General features: G+C 34.6%; 1 long non-coding RNA gene across 1 annotated transcript in view; it reads right to left on the bottom strand.

Moving 5' to 3' along the window:
• Positions 1–3,063: 3,063 nt before the first annotated feature.
• LOC123660244 overlaps positions 3,064–20,612 on the bottom strand; it is a 286,207-nt gene continuing 268,658 nt past the window's right edge. The window contains exon 3 of the long non-coding RNA XR_006744154.1: positions 3,064–3,160. This is a non-coding gene — a long non-coding RNA (uncharacterized LOC123660244). The remainder of the gene's footprint in view (positions 3,161–20,612) is intronic.

Here is a 20,612-nt window from a genome sequence, read left to right as displayed (position 1 = left end):
GTGTGATCAGGCGAGGCAAATAGAAGTTGTGTGGTATAAGGAACACTTAGTTTTTCTGACCAAATTATTCAGAATCTGGGTGTCTTTTTTTTCATTTCAAAGATTTACTTTATAATTAATTGCCATTGTGAAGGTTTGCAGCAAATTAAACTTCATAACGTCTTTTTGTAAAAGAGTAAGGTTTTGCTCAGCTATGAAAACCAAAAAAGTTTTTTTTTTAATTTGGTTCAGTTTTTAAAAGGGAGGAAGAAAATAAAACATTTTTATTAGCATTATCACACTTCACTTTACTTCAGCCTATTGAAGTCCACTGCTCGACGTAGGCCTCCACAAGTTCGCGCCAAAAATAGCGTGAACTCATGTGTTTTGCCCTTAATCACCACACTGGGCAGGCGGGTTGGTGACCGCAGGACTAGCTTTGTCGCACCGAAGACGCTGCTGCCCGTCTTCGGCCTGTGTATTTCAAAGCCAGCTGTTAGATAGTTATCCTGCATTAGTCGGCTTTATAAGTTCCAAGGTGGTAGTGCAACTGTATTATCCCTTAGTCGCCTCTTACGACACCCACGGAAATAGAGGGGGTGGCTATATTCTTTAATGCCGTAGCCACAAAGCATTATTAGCATTATATATAGAAATAATACAATAATAATCATAGAAGAAAGATATAAGAATCTATACTAAGAAATGGAGAGTCGGGTTTATGTTTTCGGTTATACTGCGAAAACTACTGAACCGATCGGAATAATACTTATACCATAAGATGCAACATGTTTCGAAGAAAGTTTTCACTATGAGCTTATGTAGTTTGAAGCAACGATGAATATGCACAGCGAACACAGACAAATATGCTGTTTGTTCGCATTTGTATCTAATCAACTACATTCAGCGAACATCTGAACGCGGCATAAGCGGTACATAACGACACACGGGAAAGTTTATGAGTCAAAGCCGACAGACATGTTGGCTTGTTTAGCTGAAGTTCAGAGCAAATGTAACACGGAAATTTAAAATCATAGAAATGGTATATAATATTTTTTTTTTTACTATTGTAGATTTTTTTTTAATTTCACAGTTTACTATTTCGGTTAAGGTTTTATTTTCTTAAGACTAATTGAAAGTTAGAGTCCGTTATTTCATACAATTTATTCACCATATTTTAATATATCAAGAACCTAATATTGTTTCTTAAATAATAAACTCTAATAAAATCGTTTATGAAGGACAAAAGGCTGTTTTAAATTTACAAAACTCCCGCGGATTGCGGATGAGGTCGGCAACGCGCTTGCAATGCTTCTGGTGTTGCAGACGTCTATAAGCAACGGTAATCGCTTACAATCAGGTGAGCCGTGCGATTGTTTGCTAAACAGGTTTATATAAAAAAGTGTGTGGTAATTTAATAAGATTTTTTTAAAATTATATTTCACATCATCCACGGACTCTTAGTTGCCCATGACATTGAACTACATAAAATATCAATTTATTAATACGTGAAGCAAAAACTTTATAGGTACCCTCTTTTATGAAAATTGCGCGGACGGAGGAGTATGAAATTTCGTACACTGGTACTTTCGTCTCCTGGGGGGATTGGGTCGGCAACGCGCTTGCGATGCTTCTGGTGTTGCAGGCGTCTATAAGCTACGGTAATCGCTTATCATCAGGTGAGCCGTACGCTTGTTTGCCGACCTAGTGACATAAAAAAAACACATAGTTTAAATAGAGAAGGAGTGCAGAATGCTAATATATCTTTTGAATTGATCATAAAAATATATTAAATCAATAAAAAAAATTTACACACACTACCGTGTATTTGACACACACACGCACGCATACACATACTTATACTTTTTGTTGATTGTCACAGTCTATAGACTAATTGAAAAATTTAAAAAAACGTTCTTTACTTTCATAATTTTTTGGTTTTCCTTGATTTATATTTTTAATTACCACTAGTTCGTTTTATAAGCGGCGTGCGTTTTTTCACAATAGTTTTATTTCAGACAAGGTCCGACACTATACAATACATATCTCTCCAATATATATTACATTTACATACAATACATTAACATTATATACATACATAAAATACCACATTATTTTATATATATACATATATACAACAACTAACTAATTTAAAAAAAATTAGTTAATGCTTATACTTCAAAATAAAAATGTGATATTTAACAATGTTTATATGTCACTATTATTATAATTAATTATATTAAAGGATATACGAATTTCTCTCCTTCACCAGTTACCCTCCTAACTTCTCACTCCGTATTTATCCGTGGTCTATGTGTGTCGCATATTTACTGAGGTGTTATTACATAACTTCGAAACTTTATAATTATATATATTTAAACATAATTAAATTTAATGACAAATAGTAAAACACAGATTGTATTTAATTAAGAATTCTAGTGGTTTTTTGATCGCTATTATAGATATAAAATCATGTTCATTTTGTTTTTAAATTTAATGTCCTATAATATATTAAAAAGTTTGTAGAAAAAGTCTACTTTTTATTTACGATTTCACCTTTCTTGTTATATTGATAATTCTAAGGTCTATAGCTTATTACATTTTAGTTTTTCCCGCGATTTTAACGTATAATCAGAAATGATGCAGCTGGAACCACGGGCTATAGATGGAAATAACTAATTTTACAATATATTGAGAGATATATTTGTAAAGTAATACAATATGTATTTGAGAATACGCGTCGTTTATCGAGAAAGCTATAAATAAATAAATAAATATCTTATAACATACACACAGGATCGTCTGTTTCTACGGCAAGGAACTTAATGCTTGTGTTATAGATAACAGTCGACTGATGTAGCTAGTTTTATTTTGATAAATATACATAGAAATAACGCATATAATAAAAACTCATAACCCTCAGAGTAGAAAGCAGGGCAACTACAAACTGTGCCAAGGAGTTAGTCAAATAAGGGACAGGATTATTCGTTATTAGTACCTAAAGTATAAAAGTTCAGGCTCTAAAGGCTGCGCAGAATATTGAACCTTCAGCGTACATATCATAAAGATTAAATAACATTTTCGATGGTATTAAACAGCGCGATGTATAAAATAAAATGTAAAATTGTTTATGGTTTACTTAATCCATGATCTGTACTGCTTTATGCTCCACTGAATGTACCTGAAACAAAAAAAAAGGTCAAATAGGATTTTCATACTCAATTAATAATTAATAAATAAATTAAAAATGTCATTATGAAGAATTTTTTTTTCACTTTTTAACTGACATAAAATACGTTATAACTTTTTATGAGTGGACCGATTACGATCATTATTTTTTATCGATAGCTGTTGCTTGTCATGTAATCTTATTTTAATAGAGATCTGACTGATTTCTACGTGACATTGGTGAAATCATCTGTGCTAGCTTGGCACTGTTGGAAGTCATTAATCTGAATGAATGAAATAAATGAAATGAATACCTCTCGCTAATAATGCGTTGACTTGACCATTTTTTCGTCTACCTACGTTATATTACCGGTCCATGTAATTGAAATCTTGACAAATATACAATACATAAAAACATTGCCATATTTTATAAAGAAAAAATAGTATATATTAAAAACATTTAGTACATATCCTAAACAAATAAAACGCGCATCCTAAACCCGTGCTCACGACCATAAAGTTCCTGTTACGCTGAGCGCTGCGTTTGGCGAATGTTCTCGTGGTAAACTGCAATTTATTCCCGCATACACTTTTACATTGTACACACAGACGGTTGTCCATTCCGGTTTAAATTGATTGCTACGGTGCATTCTGTATTGCTTATATAAATGCATTCGATTGAATTATTAATATTGAAAATAAACTTTTTCAAATAATTTTTGACTTGTCATTTTTAAGCGATATTATTGATTTAAGATAGCCGCTCTCGTGTAGTGGAATAGTCGCCTAAAAGACCGACGGTTTGCGGGTTCGAATCCCATAATTAAAAAATTGAAAAATTTAATATCGCTTCGCTTCAGCCCGTAATATCCCACTACTAGGCCTCTTTCCCCATGTAGAAGAACGGTCAAAGCTTAATCCACCACGATGCTCCAATGCGGGTTGGCGGATTCCCTACTATGAGTAACGATCGCTATCAGGTGTACATGATAACAACCGGGACCGACGGCTTAACGTGCTCTCCGAGGCACGGTGGGGAGACCCACAAGGACTGCACAAACACCCAGACCACGGCAAACACCTGTATGGCCAATACAAATGTTTGTCATGTGCGGAAATCGAACTCGCAACCGCCGACGCAACGGGTACAATCCATGGCTGTAACCGTTGCGCCAACGCGGCGAAAAATTTAATATGAATACAATTTTTTTTTTTTGTAAATGTAAAATGTCTGCCTAACATTTCATCACCATTGCGAACTAAGCTCTACCCGAACAACTCAAAGCAGAGCGAGCTCACAATTCAATTAGTACACAAATTACCCAGGTATAAGTAACGAACCACTTTAACTAGATCCCTTCCGCCAATTTAAACTTTCCCATGTCGCAGGCCTTTTTTTATTTCTCTCAGTTTGCGGATGTCCCTCACATTGAAATGTTTTATTCTTGATTGTATGTTGGTTTCTATTAAAACTTTTTTGTAGTGTTCGTTCATAATACGTATGAATATAATTATATCGCTAAGGGCAAAACTCGACAACGACTGGACCAATTCGGCTATTTTGTCAAGTTATCTAGTCTTTCTAATTCATATACTTAAAATGTGTTTTAAAGTGTACAGTCTATATGTGAATAAGAGATCAATCAGTATTGTGTTTCTGTTGGTGAGTAAGGTGACCAGAGCTCCTGGGGGGTTGGGGATTGGGTCGGCAACGCGCTTGCGATGCTTCTGGTGTTGCAGGTGTCTATAAGCTACGGTAATCGCTTACCATCAGGTGAGCCGTACGCTTGTTTGCCGACCTAGTGACATAAAAAAAGAGAGATGACATGTGAGGTAAGCCAAACTCAATGAAAGTAGATCCCACACTAAGTTTACTAAGATAATTGTAAACATATCTAAGGTACAGACGTCATATGTGCCATATAAAAATCTTAGGTATATGCAAAACAGCAGTTTTGTAATAGTAACCTAAATTAAAGAAGATTATTAGATCCCAAAGACAATTATATTACTGAACGTGCGGTAACCCGTACATACATATGTAATATTAATTTAACTTTTAATGTACTTAAAACAGCACTTCAAGTGATAAAGCATTATTGATACAATGTATCAATTGTGTTAAAAGGAAGTACTTAATACAACAAAGTTAAAACGACCAAATATCTACGCAGGGATATTTTATATAGTACCCGTCAATTGATTACTGAAAATTCTTGTTCCCCTATACTTCCTTCCCGTATATTTTTGTGACACTATAATAGTATCAAGCAAATATAAGGTTCGGCTGGTGGTACGCTGATAACGCAGCTTTTGGACGCCTGCAACACTAGGAGAATTTCAAGCGCGTTGCTGACCCTACCCTCGACCCTCCCCAGGATTGGCTATCTACCCACCACAGGAACACAACACCACGTGAGAACAGCATTATTTAGCTGTAATCTTCTGTAGTCGAAAGTAACTGTCATAGCTCACATAATTGGCAAGTTGAAGTGGCAGTGAGCTGGTCACCTGTGTCGCAGGACCGATGGCCGTTGGAGCAGACGTATCCTGTAGTTGAACCCGCGTCTTGACAAACGCAGTGAGGGACGTCCTTCGATCTGCTGTACCGACGATCTACGTAAGATTGCCGGTGTAGGCTGGATGAGGGTTGCGGAAAACTGGCATGTCTGGCGCTTAGGGAGGCCTATGTCCAACAGTGGACTGCAATAGACTAAGCTGACTGACTCACTGAATATTCTGTAAAGTTGAGGTACTTCCCTGGACTAACTGCTCCACATTTTAGCCAGAATTTTTCCTCAATAAGTCAGTACAGTCTCTGAGACTGCGGGATCGCCGACGTCTACGATGCCGAAAATCGACGCATTAGAGATGTGGTGCTTGAGACGCCTCCTAAAGATCTTGTGGACGGCGTTTCGTACCAACGTATCCATCTTCAGAGAATTCCATATTAAAGACAGACTATCAGCAACTGTACAACTACGAATACTGAAGTTCCTTGGTCACATTTATCGGAGTGAGAACTCGATGGAGAGACTAGTGGTGCAGAGCCAGGCGGAAGGCAGGAGAGCACGCGGTCGATCGCAAACCCGCTGAATAGACGTCATTATAAGGGCTACTGAATCCACCATGGTCCAGTGTGCTCGTGACGCCACCAAGAGAAAAAATACTCGCACATCGCCAGGAGAGCTACTCTCGGAAGTGTTATCTACCCACCAAACACCCCACTATGTACCTCGTCAGCACAACCACGACCACTTTGACGAGAGTGTACGACAATGAAGAAGAATTCAGTACAGTTTAATTGATTTTATACTCTGCAATATATAAAAGTAAAGACTAATCCTTTATTTTGTTGTATGACAAAATACGAAACCACCTCATCCTGTCACATCGCATTATTTTTTAATTAATACATTACGTATGCACACCCCAAGGATCTCATTCATACCTGACCTCTCGCCGGACCTCCGATAAAACGACATTCACGGCCCCAGTCACGTCTAATTGATGGATCGCGTCGTTTGGAAGGACGCCAGCGAAAACTTATTCATAATAAGAAAAGATGGTCCGGATAAATATTGACTGACCGTTCGTATTGTTACATTGAGAAAATTTGGTTAGTGTGTTTGATTGTTTTGTATTGATGTAATAAATTGGTTAAGTAAAATTTGTTTTATTAAGTTAGTCTCTCAAATTGACTTCGTGTTTTTTTTTTTCTTTAATATTTAAAAAGGGTTTGTTGAAGTGTTGAAAATGACACCCTCATAGAACCATCTTAAAACTACCTTCGCTTACTTCTTGTTTGCTTACTTCTTCTTTGCTTACTTCTTCTTTGCTTACTTCTTCTTGGCTTCGTGTTTGTTTTGTGCTTTACCTCATACATTTTCACTGGATGAACCGATTATAATTTTTCTTTTACCAAAAGCTCGTGCTTTTTCTGTAATCTTTACTTGTAAATTGGAGACCTAATGAGTAGTTTTTGAGTTATCGAATAATGCGTTAAATACGTACTGACTGAATTGATTTGAATGATGATCTCACCTTATAACTTGTTGATATAATTTATCATCTTTTTTTGAGTTTACTCATTAAGTATAGATTTTCATATAAGGCCTCCATTATGAAAAAATATGAGGTGTAAAATCTACTGAACGAATGAGCTGGTTAGGTTTTTGTAATTGTATAACCCTGTTGGGTTCCGATAGATGGCGTGATTTAATTCGTTTATTTACCGTTTGATACGCCATTAATCTAATTCTTAGACTAGCAAGCCTTTGTTGTGTCTATTTAGACAGTCGATCAGAAGGAGTAAACTCCAGTCGTGTTTTGGGGCTGCCATACACAATGTTTTGTTTGATAGATTTTGATAGAGAGATATTGAAACTTATACGATATTTCGGCAACTTTGCAGTCGGTTAATCAGTCAACAGACGTCTTTCTCTCACTGATAATGTTATGAAATTACTATGTCTTAAATTTTTTGTTATATTTGCTAATTAACAAGCGCACCTGGCGCTGATGTCAACACAGTTATAATATATTCTATGACTATAACGATTGAACGTTTAACAACCCACAGCTGGGCATGGTCCTTTTACTTCATGTAGGAGAAGAAGCGGAGCTTATTCCACCACGCTCGCCGCTGCGGGTTGGCGGATATATTCTCCACATGAGTAAAGATCGCTATCAGGTATTTATGATAACAATAGGAACTGACAGCTTAACGTGCTCTAAGACGATAGGAACTACTAAATTATGGTGGACTGATATTTGCCAACATAGTGATATAAAAATGTACTTCAAGAATAAAACCAAGAAGGCGAAATTCGAACAACACAATAATGGTTAATTTTATATTAAGTCGCTTAGACCGAATATAAAATCATCATATCAAAAATTTCAATCTAGCGGGTACATTGTTCCATAGCTTAATTGGCTAAAGCACCGACTGACAACGGTCGATTTTTGATATAATATTAAAAAATTTTAAGTCATTAACTTTAATTTCAGGACAGTTGTAAGACATTATTATTTGTAAGAATAATTGTGTTTGCTTGCAAACGAAAAAAAAACCGACTTCAACTACATCAACAAGTAATACAACGTAGATCGACGAAAAAATAGTCAAGTAACTACGCGTTATCAAAGATTACTCAAAAAGTAGTTATCATATCTCGATAAAATTTATATGTGACCACATGATAAACATCAGCTTTCGAGTAAATTAAAAATTATCAAAATCGGCACACCCAGTAAAAAGTTATTGCCGATTTTCGAGAGTTTCCCTCGATTTCTCTAGGATCCCATCATCAGATCCTGGTTTCCTTATCATGGTACCAAACTAGGGATATCCCCTTTCCAACAAAAAAAGAATTATCAAAATCGGTACATCCAGTAGAAAGTTATGCGGTATAATACAACGTAGGTCGACGAAAAAAGCGTCCAGTAAAAACGCATTATTAGATATAACTCGAAAAGTAGTTGTTAGATCTCAAATAAATTTAAATGGGACCAATTGGCATACACCACCTTTCGATTAAAACAAAATTTGTCGAAATCGGTCTACCCAGTCAAAAGTTCTGATGTAACATACATAAAAAAAAAAAAAAAAAAATACAGTCGAATTGAGAACCTCCTCCTTTATTGGAAGTCGGTTAAAAAAGCGATTTATCATGGAAAACTACATGGATGTAAAACCAAACTTTGTTATATAGCTAGCTGATTCTGCAAACGTTTTTGCCATATAGGTTATTGACCCCTTTAATCCCCCCCTTAAGCTTAGGGGTATGAGACATACAAAAATTTATAAAAGTCGGTGGATCCGTTTCGGAGGAGTGTGGTAATTAACATTGTGACACGAGAATTTTATATATAAGATACAAAAAAAAAAATAATTAAATAATTGAAAAAAATAATTTTCAGTATTAAGACAATTAATATAAATTATATACACAGAAATCATGGTTATGGAGAGTATTAAAATTAATTTTCATTAAATCAGTAACGTTTTCTCATAGCAGTAAGAAATATAAACACATACTAAGACAGTAAATTAAATAACTTTATAGTGTAAAATACCTCAAAAAGATTTGCCTGAAAAGGCAAACCGTTCAATCGATCACTGGGAACAGTTTGCTAAGTGAAAACCGCTGTCGTCAGCGCTCACCTGAACCCAATACAACTGAATATAACTCGCTCACTTTGAGTGACTTTACACAAAAAGAATTAATAGAAAAACTTCGGCATATTTGAAAATTAATTTTACACATATGTATTTATATAATTAAATGTAGAATAACTGTAGTAAAATATAGGCTAAATCAGTCGGGCGTTACTTAAAACACGGATATTGAGATGCCTAATACAAGAATAGACGACCGTGTGCGTGCGTGCGAGCGTGCGTGCGTGCGCGCGCGTGTGTGTGTGTGTGTGTGTGTGTGTGTGTGTGTGTGTGTGTAGTTTAGTGTAGTGTAAAGTTTTTTTTGTCGACGTGTACATAAAAAATAAAACTAAATAAATTGTTATTAAAAAAAGTTCTATAATAGTATTTAAAAGATTTTAAAACGATGTTGTTCCGACAACGATGAACAAATGTTAATGTAATCGTTGCTTTTTGTGTTTCCTTTCTGGAAACATAATTTTGTGTATAATAAAAAGAGGCTCGCGATACACTTGGTTCCTGAACCACTGACTAATATATTTTTAGTTCTTTATAAAGATTAAATATTGTTTTTGATATAGATTAAAATATTGCTAAAACGTTTAATTACCTGCTTATTTTATGCCGCTGTCTTCTGAATAAATCAGTTTAGTCAGTTCAGCCAATTGCAGTCCATCGCTGGACATAGGCCTCCTCAAGAATAAGACAGACTTTTAAAGACCAGTATGAATAATATTTTCAAGCCTTTAGTAACACTTTCCCTACATTTATTAAAACAATAATAGATTAATTTAACAATAGTGTTTTTGATGAGAATTTACACGCACTTCTTAAACATATAAAACCATATCACAATAAATGTTAAGTGTACTAGTACTATACTCGTACTATACTCGTACTATAATCGTACTATACTCGTACTATAGTCTTAGTCATCTGTAAGGGAGGTAGCGAGTCATTCCCAATACAAGTGTCTCTGACTACTTACTGGGAAGACTCGGTGATGAATCGTACCAGAGATTATAGAAATAAATTATTTTTATTTTTTATAAATCATGAAACAAAATCCCTTATCACTTCTGTCTCTCTATAACTTCTCATTAAACTTTAAAAGTACTGAACCGATTTTGATGCACTTTTTATAAGACATTGTAATATATGAAAAAGGTTTAGAAATATATACTTTTTTATGGCTTAGTGTAAGTGGTTTTCTATAACATTTATATGATTTATATCGATACGTAAGCATTTGAAATCGAGTACGTAAGCCATTTTGACGTCATCGCAAAAGACAAGTCAGGCAGTCGCCCGGTGTTACTAGCATTTGTAAGTTGTCTACAAATAAATAAACTAAAAAAATTCCCATTGTACCAACGTCACTCCACGAAACACGCGAGCGTTTCCTGAAGGCTCGAGTGGTTTCCGCGTCCGGTTGTAAAAAGCGTACCGTGAAGAATAAGCCGAGCCCTATTGATACTGAATGTGGTCTGAAACATTTTTACTATGTAGCATTAAAATAGGAACATTTTTTTTTATTTTAGGACAATAAAATGAAGTTATGGAGCAATCATAGATTATAGGCATGAAATTGTTCGTGTATTTCAATGAAGTTAAAGATTTGATGTCATATTATTAAAAATAAATGATGATATTTTACAAAAAAAAAAAATGTGAATACGTGTGGACAATGTTTTTTTTTAATCTTTTATTTAATGGGAGTTTAATCACCCAGTGATTCTGTTACCCCCGTAACATAAATGATAAAAAATGACAACAACAAAAACATAGCCATATAACAATAAGTAACATTATACTTAGTTTAAAAAAAACAATCACACACACAATGACAATGAAGGACAATGTGAAGTTTACATAGTTAGCAAGCTGCATACATAACAATTATAAGGAGTATCTAACGAAGGCGGAATAAGGAGTTTCGTTACATCCATTAAATAAAAAAAAAAAACATGAATGACATGAGATATTAAATAAGATTAAATAATGATCAAAAACTAAACAATAAAATCTTCAGTAAATTTATTTTTAAAAAGAACAATCATGGTGCAGAGGTTAAGATTTCAAAATCACAATTAGAAAACAAAAAAGTCAAACTCTGTCTTTATTAACATATTTTTTTTTTATGAACTGTATTCGTCTTGTTTTTTTTTTGTATTAATATTTTAGTCATTTAAGTGTGCAATGTTTCTGATGTCCTTAGTAAATATATTTTTCTCCCTTTTCTTTCTTTTCTACAAACTATTTTTACACTGTTTTAACATATAAATAAATAAATAAATAAATATCTACACAACATATAGGGTCGTCTGTTCCTAAAGTAAGCAATTTAATGCTTGTGTTATAGGTAACAGCCAACTGTTATAGCTACATATTTTTTTTCGATAAACATACTTATGAATAATACATATCTAAATATATAAATAAATATTTATATTACAACCAGATTCAGAGTGGGAATCGAACCCACAGCCCTCGGAACATAAAGCAGGGTCACTCCAAACTGCGCCAACGAGCTAGTCAAAAAATCTTATTCACTTCTAGTTTTTCATAGTCATCGAAAGTTTCAAAAGGCGGCCAACAATTTATTTCACATTAGAGCCTTTATACTACCATTAGTCCTTCGATAAGGGCCGGATCCGCAGGTTTTTGTGGCTAAAGTTATTTAAAATAGAAGCGAAACGGATATCATTATAACGCCCATACACACAATATAACATATAACATACACACACGGTCATCTGTTTATAAGCTAAGTTTTAGTAATAAGTAATTTATGCCTATATCTTACTTGACTGCCGCGGACTACAGATAATTATGTTTTTGTAATAAATTATCTATACAAGTTAAATAATCTATACAAATAAGTAAAGGAGTGTGTTTGTTATATTAAAATAACCGCTTTTTACTAAATGCATATGGACAACCATTTGGTATATGTACTGTGTATACAAATACACAGTACATATACCAAAATGACATTTTTTACAATTTTTGCTTGTCTGTCTGTCGCAGTTGGATCGATTTTGACGGGACATTCACTGGCCGATAGCTGATGTAGTAAGAAGTAACTTAGGCTATTATTATTTTAGAAATGTATTTATTTTATAACTCTGCGAACTGAACGATAAATTTTTTGTTAAATTCCACGCGGACGAAGTCGCGGGTACAGCTAGTTACATATAAAATAGATAGTAAAACACCAGATATGGAGTGGATATCAAACTTAGAAACCCCAGATCATAAATTAGGGTCATTGCACTACTACTACACTTCAGCCTGTAACTGCTGGTCATAGACCTTTTTCTCCATGTATGAGATCGATCGGAGCATAATATTCCCTTTTATGAGTAACTATCGCTATCAGGTGTATATAATAACAACCAGGTCCGACCGCTTAACGTGGCTACGAAGTATGGTGAGGAGACCCACAAAGACATACATCTAAACCGGAAAGAAAAATGTATACAAATACAAATATCCATCCCGAGGAATCGATCCGCATACCGCCGGTGTTTAGGTGCGTACATGAAACACTGTTTACTACACCAAAGCGGTTGGTAAAGTGGTGAATGCAACCTGCATAAAATGAAATTTTACTTTTATTGTTTTATATCCAAATATTATTTAATTATAAAACTTGATAATATTTTGTTCTGTTGACTAGATGGTATAATTTGACGCCAACCACCTACCTACAACCTAACCTACCACCTACCTACTATACAGTTTCTTATGAATTTTTCGTCGTTATAAAAGCGCTACGTTACTACTGTCAATTCACTTCATTTCATTTCATAAATCCTCTCCTTTATTTTTTCAAGCAATTTATATATCATACAGATTATATTTAAAACTACAAAATGTCTGACAAAATCACTACAAAGTGATATTAGTATTGAAAAACGGATTACGCTCATTATATTCCCACACATGAATAAAATCATTAAAATTTATGCCCAGCTATTGTGAAAACTGTACCCGGCGATAAACTTTTTGCGACATGGTAATTTCTGCCGTGGCTGGCTTTTGAGTCTTAAATTAAATAACCCACATGACATTTCAGAACCGCGCGTCGAGATTAAAAACTAGTTGAATTTAGTTTCTGCAGCGAAAATTACACGAATTTAAATCATTTGCGCGAAATTATGTGCTCAGTTGGTTATTATTTCTTTTACGTGATTACGGTTTTTGGATATTATAATGTAGGCAGAGGATTTATTTTATAAATGTCTATCTGTATAGACAGATTTTAGCACTGAAATGCACATATCATTATTTTATTGTTTTCTGCATAGTTAACATTAAATTTCGTAATATTTCTATAGTTATCAAATTTGAAATTTCTTTCATCTCTCCTCCATTCTACTAAACATCGGCATCCCCTATCCCATTTCCTTTAGAATAAACAAAAATTATACTGCAAAACTATTTTGTATCAAGTCACAATATTACAAAACATACATCAATTAATAATAACCGAAAGTAAAACAAAAAATCGGTAACAGCAATAAAATCCATCGGAGCTCTGCTACAGGCTACAGGGTTTACGAGCTCGGCCCATAATTTGCCAAATTGGTGCCAATGGCGCGTGGGGCTGCCAAGTTCGATGCAAATTAGATTGCCTTATTACCATACGGACTCTAACTTACGCGTTTTGAAAGTGGAATGGAAGTAACTAATGAGTTTACCAGGATTTTAATGGCGGAGTCTGATTTAGCGGATATTGCGTCATTTGACGGCTTCTGCAATTTAATATCCGCTTCAAGTGTTGCATATGTAGTTGAATATATACTAGTTAGGATGATCGAAATATCTTCTTTTTTTAACTCATCGCCTTTTTTCATATTTTTATTACTTCATGACATAGATAGGTACGTTTGTATTTATGATATACATACGTTTTTTATCTCCAATATATGTATTATTATATGTTTTGTAATTTACAGGATAAAGTTCTTGTTTAAAAAAAATAACTTCCTTTATTATTTTTTAAAAATAATCTTTGGACATTATATTTAGTTTGAATAAGAACACTTATGATGATAGAACTTTATAAACCGAATGAAAAAGCCATAGTTTCGCTTTGATTGCTTAACATTTTAAATATACAGCACACCTTTTATAATAACAACAAATATTTACAACATACACACACGGTCATTTGTTCCTAAAGTAAGCAACTTAACGCTTGTCTTAACTTGTGTTGTTGTGTGTGTTGTGGTAACAGCCGACTGGTATACCGACGGTTTTTAATGCTATAGTTACTAAAACGATGGATAAAACAAGAAATAATCAAACCTAAAAAACGAGTGTGCAGTGAGGGTGAGAAACTTCTTTAGCAATAGGGCTACATTGCCTGCAGGCAGACCAGGGAAGCTCTTCCGAGGGTCAACCCAGGATTGTCCCGCAAACTTCGCGGTAATGGGAGAACTCAGCTCCGACTACTGATCGGGGCTCTTACCGGACATACCTAACCTAACAAATACTTACACAATTTAGGTGTTACAGACAGCCCCCTATGCAGAGCGTGCATGGAGGTAGAAGAAACGGTCTCACAAATCCTGCTGGAATGTGGTAGTGTGGCGAACTATGGGCACTACACCTCGGGACACCGAAGCCGCTCCAGGAAGTCGTCGGCAATGTGAAGGGTCTGCTAGGCTTCCTTAAGGAGCTGGGCTGGCACGAATAGTGTCCACAGCCAGTTACGTTACGTTAATAGGCGCATGAAGACGTCGAGTTGCGGAGAATGGCCCGTTAATCATCATTTTTAGGCCTACGTTGTGTTTTAGATATACAAAACGTAACTAGCTATGAGAAAGAGAGAAAAAATGTGTGCTCACACCTCTCTTTCTTGCTCCGTTCGCCTCAACAGATCACACTTTTCGTAACGCCCCCGTCACGCATTCACCAGATCACTCCCCAAGTCAAGCGTGCGTAAAAAGGTTTTACTTCAAAAAGTGATATCACTTATAAATAAAGATCTTAGTTTTATTTATTCATAAGTTACTATCGACAATGTAACAAAGAGTACTCAGGCTCTGTGTTAAAAAGTTAAGGGTATGTTCGTGAACGACACGCCACCTAATTCTGGTAGCTTTGAGACTTTTCTAGCGGCTAATGACATTGCATCGTACTTAACGTTTGCTTAAAGAAATGGTTTCGAGTAACTCTCACACCGACGCGTAATCATTATTTTGCTGATATTCTTGTACTTACTACATTTTTTTTAGATACAGTGTGGTAGTACAAGCCCACATATTAGATGGTGGAAATAGTGAAATACTAAATATGGATAATAAGTCACAATATATAATTACATATACGAGTATGGGTCAACAAGTGGAAGCTGGATACTACATTCTTTTACTAATAAATTATTATTAGATATTAAATCTAATGACCACTTCTGATGTCGCGGGTTTTGTCCTTGAAAATGATAAGTATTTGCATAGTCTGCACGACATAAGGTTGTGATTGTTTTGCATTTGTTACGAGAACGTGGAGCCTTAAACGGCAAAAGATTGAAATAGAGTGGGCTCTCGTAATTAGGTGTAAATAAGATACGATTATTATTCAGCCTGTAACATCCCATTACTGGACATCGGTCTCTTTCTTCATGTAGAAGGTTCGGTGCTTAATCCTATTCTCTCTTTATATATAAAACCAGTCTGTGAAACTTCACGATTTGTTATTCTATATCAATAATAGTAAATATAAACGTAAAATAAAATATATAATCAACTTATTATATAAACATTTAAGTAAAACCCGTTTATGGTACATGTTAATAATGCATTATACAATAAAGCAAAAAAAAAATAGCTATCTTTTCTGACAAACAAAAAAAAACCATGTGAATAGCATCAGCTTTCGACTAAAAAAGAACCATCAAAATCATTTCACTCAATAAAAAGTTATGAGGTACAATGACAACAATGAACAATGAATGAAAAATGACGGTTAGCGAAAAAATAGTCAAGCAAATACGCATTTTATATATAACTCAAAAAGTACTTGTCCATTCTATTAAAAACACAATCATCGAGATCGGTTCACGATCCACATTAAAATGTTATGGGATGACACACATAAAATATACAGTCGAAAAGTTAGTTAGGATATAAATGAAGCATTGAACAAAATACAAGTATAATATTTTACAATAATTACGGTGTGACAGTAAGAATTTAAAAGACCACTTCTCCCTTTAGCGGTTTCGTTTCTAGACCGCCCGCTGTTTCTTAGCCGGCCTGGAATTAAATACGTAATATTCTAAGAAACTTACTTTACATTATAAAGGCAGCGGGATAACTTAAATATTCATATTAAATGCGCCGGATAAGAGAATGGCAGAATGAATTGTTTTGTTTCGAAATGAAATGCAGTAGAACGTGCGTGAGCGTTATAGACATAAAATACTAATTTAATTTCTGTGCTGCTTTTTTATGATTTCGTACGTGTCGTATATTGGGACTTTGCATTATTTTTACATCTATACATGAGATAAAGGTATATATAACAAATACATGTGGCTACGGTACTAAAGAATATAGCCCTCTCTTCCCGTGGGTGTCGTAAGAGGCGACTAAGAGATAACACAGTTCCCTGGAACCTTGGAACTTAAAAAGCCGACCGGTGGCGGGATAACCATCCAACTGCTGGCTTTGAAATACATAGGCCGAAGACGGGCAGCAGCGTCTTCGGTGCGACAAAGCAGTAGTGGCAGAACTGCGGTCACCAACCCGCCGGCAAAACACACGAGTTCACGTTATTTTTGGCGTAAACTTGTGGAGGCCTATGTCCAGCAGTAGACTGTATAGGCTGTAATGATGATGATATATAACAAATAAAACCTTGGTCCAATACATCATGTGTGGTTGTGAATCATGTTTAAGAAAATAAAGTACAAATGATTTTTTTTTAAATTCATTTTTAATGTTTCAAATGTAGTTTTTTTTTTTGTTATTTTAAGCGCTCTTTTTTCACGTAATAAAATTTTATAATTAATTGATAAATCAATTTATAGAATATATAAAAATTTAGCGTTGTCTGGTCATTTATGTTAGCACCAGATGCAAATTCCACCGGTGCCCAGGCGCCTGTCATAGAAACTTAAGCTATTAGACATTATTGAGTCTAGCAGACAAACACTAAAGATAAACTTTTGTTAACGACCTTAACATACAAAAAACTCTAATTTAACTTCTTACGTCAATTACCCGTTTCATATCCGATTATAACCGGTTTAATCAAGTATTCGCTAGTATTAGCATAAATCATAATAAGCACGGATAGACCCGAATGCAATAATTCACGATTTTTAGCCCTCCTGAATTCCAGCGCGTGCAGGACGCGAGTAAGTAGATGTTTTGGCTTATCACCATAGATTAGGTGTTGTCGTACATGTGGCATAAATGAAGGTTGCATATTTATATATACTACCATCTCTATCCAGGGTATTTCTACGTACGTGTAAGTTTAATATGTACATTAGACATTACTTAAGTAAGTAATTTTTCTCTCTACCCTCCTACATTTCACACTCTTTATTTCTTCAGGTGTAACTCAAAAGTACGTCAAAAAGTGCGAACACTGTTAATTGATTGCTAATAGTGCTTATTATGATTTAAAATAAATGTGGTAGAAATATTCTATTTAAAACACCATGTCAAAATATCTCATTCGTTTGAGTTTTTAAAAACGAAAAAAATAACTTGATTCACCGAGCTAGGCTCAAAAATATACTTTATTGCCATAGTTTAAATTGTACATCATTTATACACTCATATCATAATGTTTAAAATATTATTTAGACTAACATACTGTGGTATTCCACTGTCACACTATGTTTCGATATATTATCTTCAGAAAATCTATTATCCAGTAGATTTCGACTTTATGCGACGATAGAAGATCAGTTCCCAGCAATTTCATCATAAAAGCGCATAACGTTCAATTTTAACCTTGTAGGTATAAAACATAAAACGAATGAATCACTTGTGCGATCTCATAATCTTTGTCTACCCTTCCTATTCAAACCTGTCTTTAATTTATGCGGCCGTTGTCTGGCGACCCCCGCTATAACGGCGCTCCTCGTAACTCACCGCTCGGTTAGTGCGTACAAATTGAAAGCTCCACTACAACAGAGTATGTATGATTTTTAAAGGGAAATCATGACGGAACCCTAATTTTATTTATGGTGTTGACACGTGACTTTTGTTTGGTTTACCGTACTCAGTGTCAAGATTTTACGATTCTAATGACTTGTTTGGTAAGCGAGTGGAAGTAAGGAAATGGATCAAGTTTTTTGGTTTCTGGAGTTGATGTATTTACTTTGACTAAAATGAGTTTGGTGTTAAATTTTAAGTGCCTTTTTTATTATTTCGCTTCAGCCTTTTTGGATACGATTTTGCCATAATATTGTTGTCATATTGCTGTACAAAAATTTGAGATCAGTTTTTAAATTTAATTTTGGTTTAATGTTGCTTTCAGGGATAAGATTTTCCAAGATTTCATGTGTAACTCTTGACATGTACAGACTGTCCATAATTTTATTATATAAAAAAAGAGAGGGGGGGCTAAAGAATTTAGCCACCCCCTCTCTTCCCGTGGGTGTCGTAAGAGGCGACTAAGGGATAACAAGGTTCCACAACCACCTTGGAACTTAAGAAGCCGACCGATGGCGGGATAACCATCCAACTGCTGGCTTTGAAATACACAGGCCGAAGACGGGCAGCAGCGTCTTCGGTGCGGCAAAGCCAGTACTGCGGTCACCAACCCGCCTGCCCAGCGTGGTGACTATGGGCAAAACACATGAGTTCACGTTATTTTTAGCGTAAACTTTTGGAGGCCTATGTCCAGCAGTGGACTGTATAGGCTGTAATGAATGAATAATGAATGAAAAAAAAAGAAAAATATACATATTGTATAAAGACGGCTTGAGGTATTTTACTTCCAATAAATTTACATATCAACGAATTTCAAGCATCAAAACATTCGTCAACGCGACTAACGTTGTAAGTTCTTATTTTTTTTTTTTTTCTTTTCGATTACATCCTGCATCGACCGGCAATGAACTTTTATATGTATTACATTCTTAATAACTTAAACTCTCTTTTGATAGTCCATAAGTTAATATTGAATATCTCGTTACCCATCTCGTAATATGAAACCTCATAGTTAACACACATGCTATACAAATTTATCGATCACGATGTTTAGCTAAACGTCCGTTCGACGTCAGAACGTCACCTAAGCGTCAACTAATTGAATTATAAGGGCGAGTGTCAATTCGCATGACGTCGCGCAAACGCCGGTCCCCATTAGCTGCATAAAGTGCAGATTGGATGCAAATCGCACGGGACCGGCTAATTTATCTGCGCGTAAATTGTACCGCTTACCAAATGTACTTATTTCTCGTTAAGGTTTGTAAATTCGATACAAAAGTATATTTTTTTGTGTTCAATATTTTATTGATCGATGCTTCTTGATCTGACAGAGCGTAGAGCATAGATAGTGTTATAATACTTTTTATTTGTTTTATTTTTTTCATAGAAAACTTGATCATATGCAAACGTTATAAAGCATAATTTACTATAACAAAAAAAAAAAAAAAAAAATTAAAAATCTTAAATGAAAATTTGAAAGTTATCAGAAAAAAATACGTCATATTTAAAATATTTTCAATAAAAAAAATTTTACAATTAAAATATGTAATTTCTTTATTTTTAAAATAATGCTTACCAAAATTAATTCTTTAATAAGAGTGCAACAAGATATACATAATCGCTGTTCAAAAATTAATTAAGCTTAATTTTTCACAAAAAAATGATTTTATTGAAAATCTATTAACATCATACCACGATAATCTATAAAGTATTTCTACATTTAACCAAAAATACATCACAAATTTTACTCAAGACATATTTTAAAAATAAAAGAGTTAAGTATAGAATCAACCAACCATACCGAGAACGCTTACATGCGGAGGGCACGCAGCTAATGAAATTTTCATATGAAACGGATCGCGGTCTGCGCCTCACGACACTCGACCACTGTTTCATATTCACTTTTAACGTACTGACGGACAAAGTATGGTTTAAATGTATTTAAACGTAATATATTAAGCTATTTACGTTTGTCAGCGGACATTGTCCGAAATGAAACCGCAAACTTTCATGTTACGTTCATTAATTAAAACAAACTGTTTACTTTTATGCATTTTTGGTTTACTGTAAAGCAATTTAGCGCGAATTTTTTCGGCTAGTTGGTTAATCATTGACCT

Source organism: Melitaea cinxia, chromosome 15 (assembly GCF_905220565.1).
Source record: "Melitaea cinxia chromosome 15, ilMelCinx1.1, whole genome shotgun sequence".
In the NCBI taxonomy this organism is placed as follows: domain Eukaryota; kingdom Metazoa; phylum Arthropoda; class Insecta; order Lepidoptera; family Nymphalidae; genus Melitaea; species Melitaea cinxia.
Note: the sequence above shows the minus strand (reverse complement) of the source record. Positions and strands in the feature narration are given on the sequence as shown.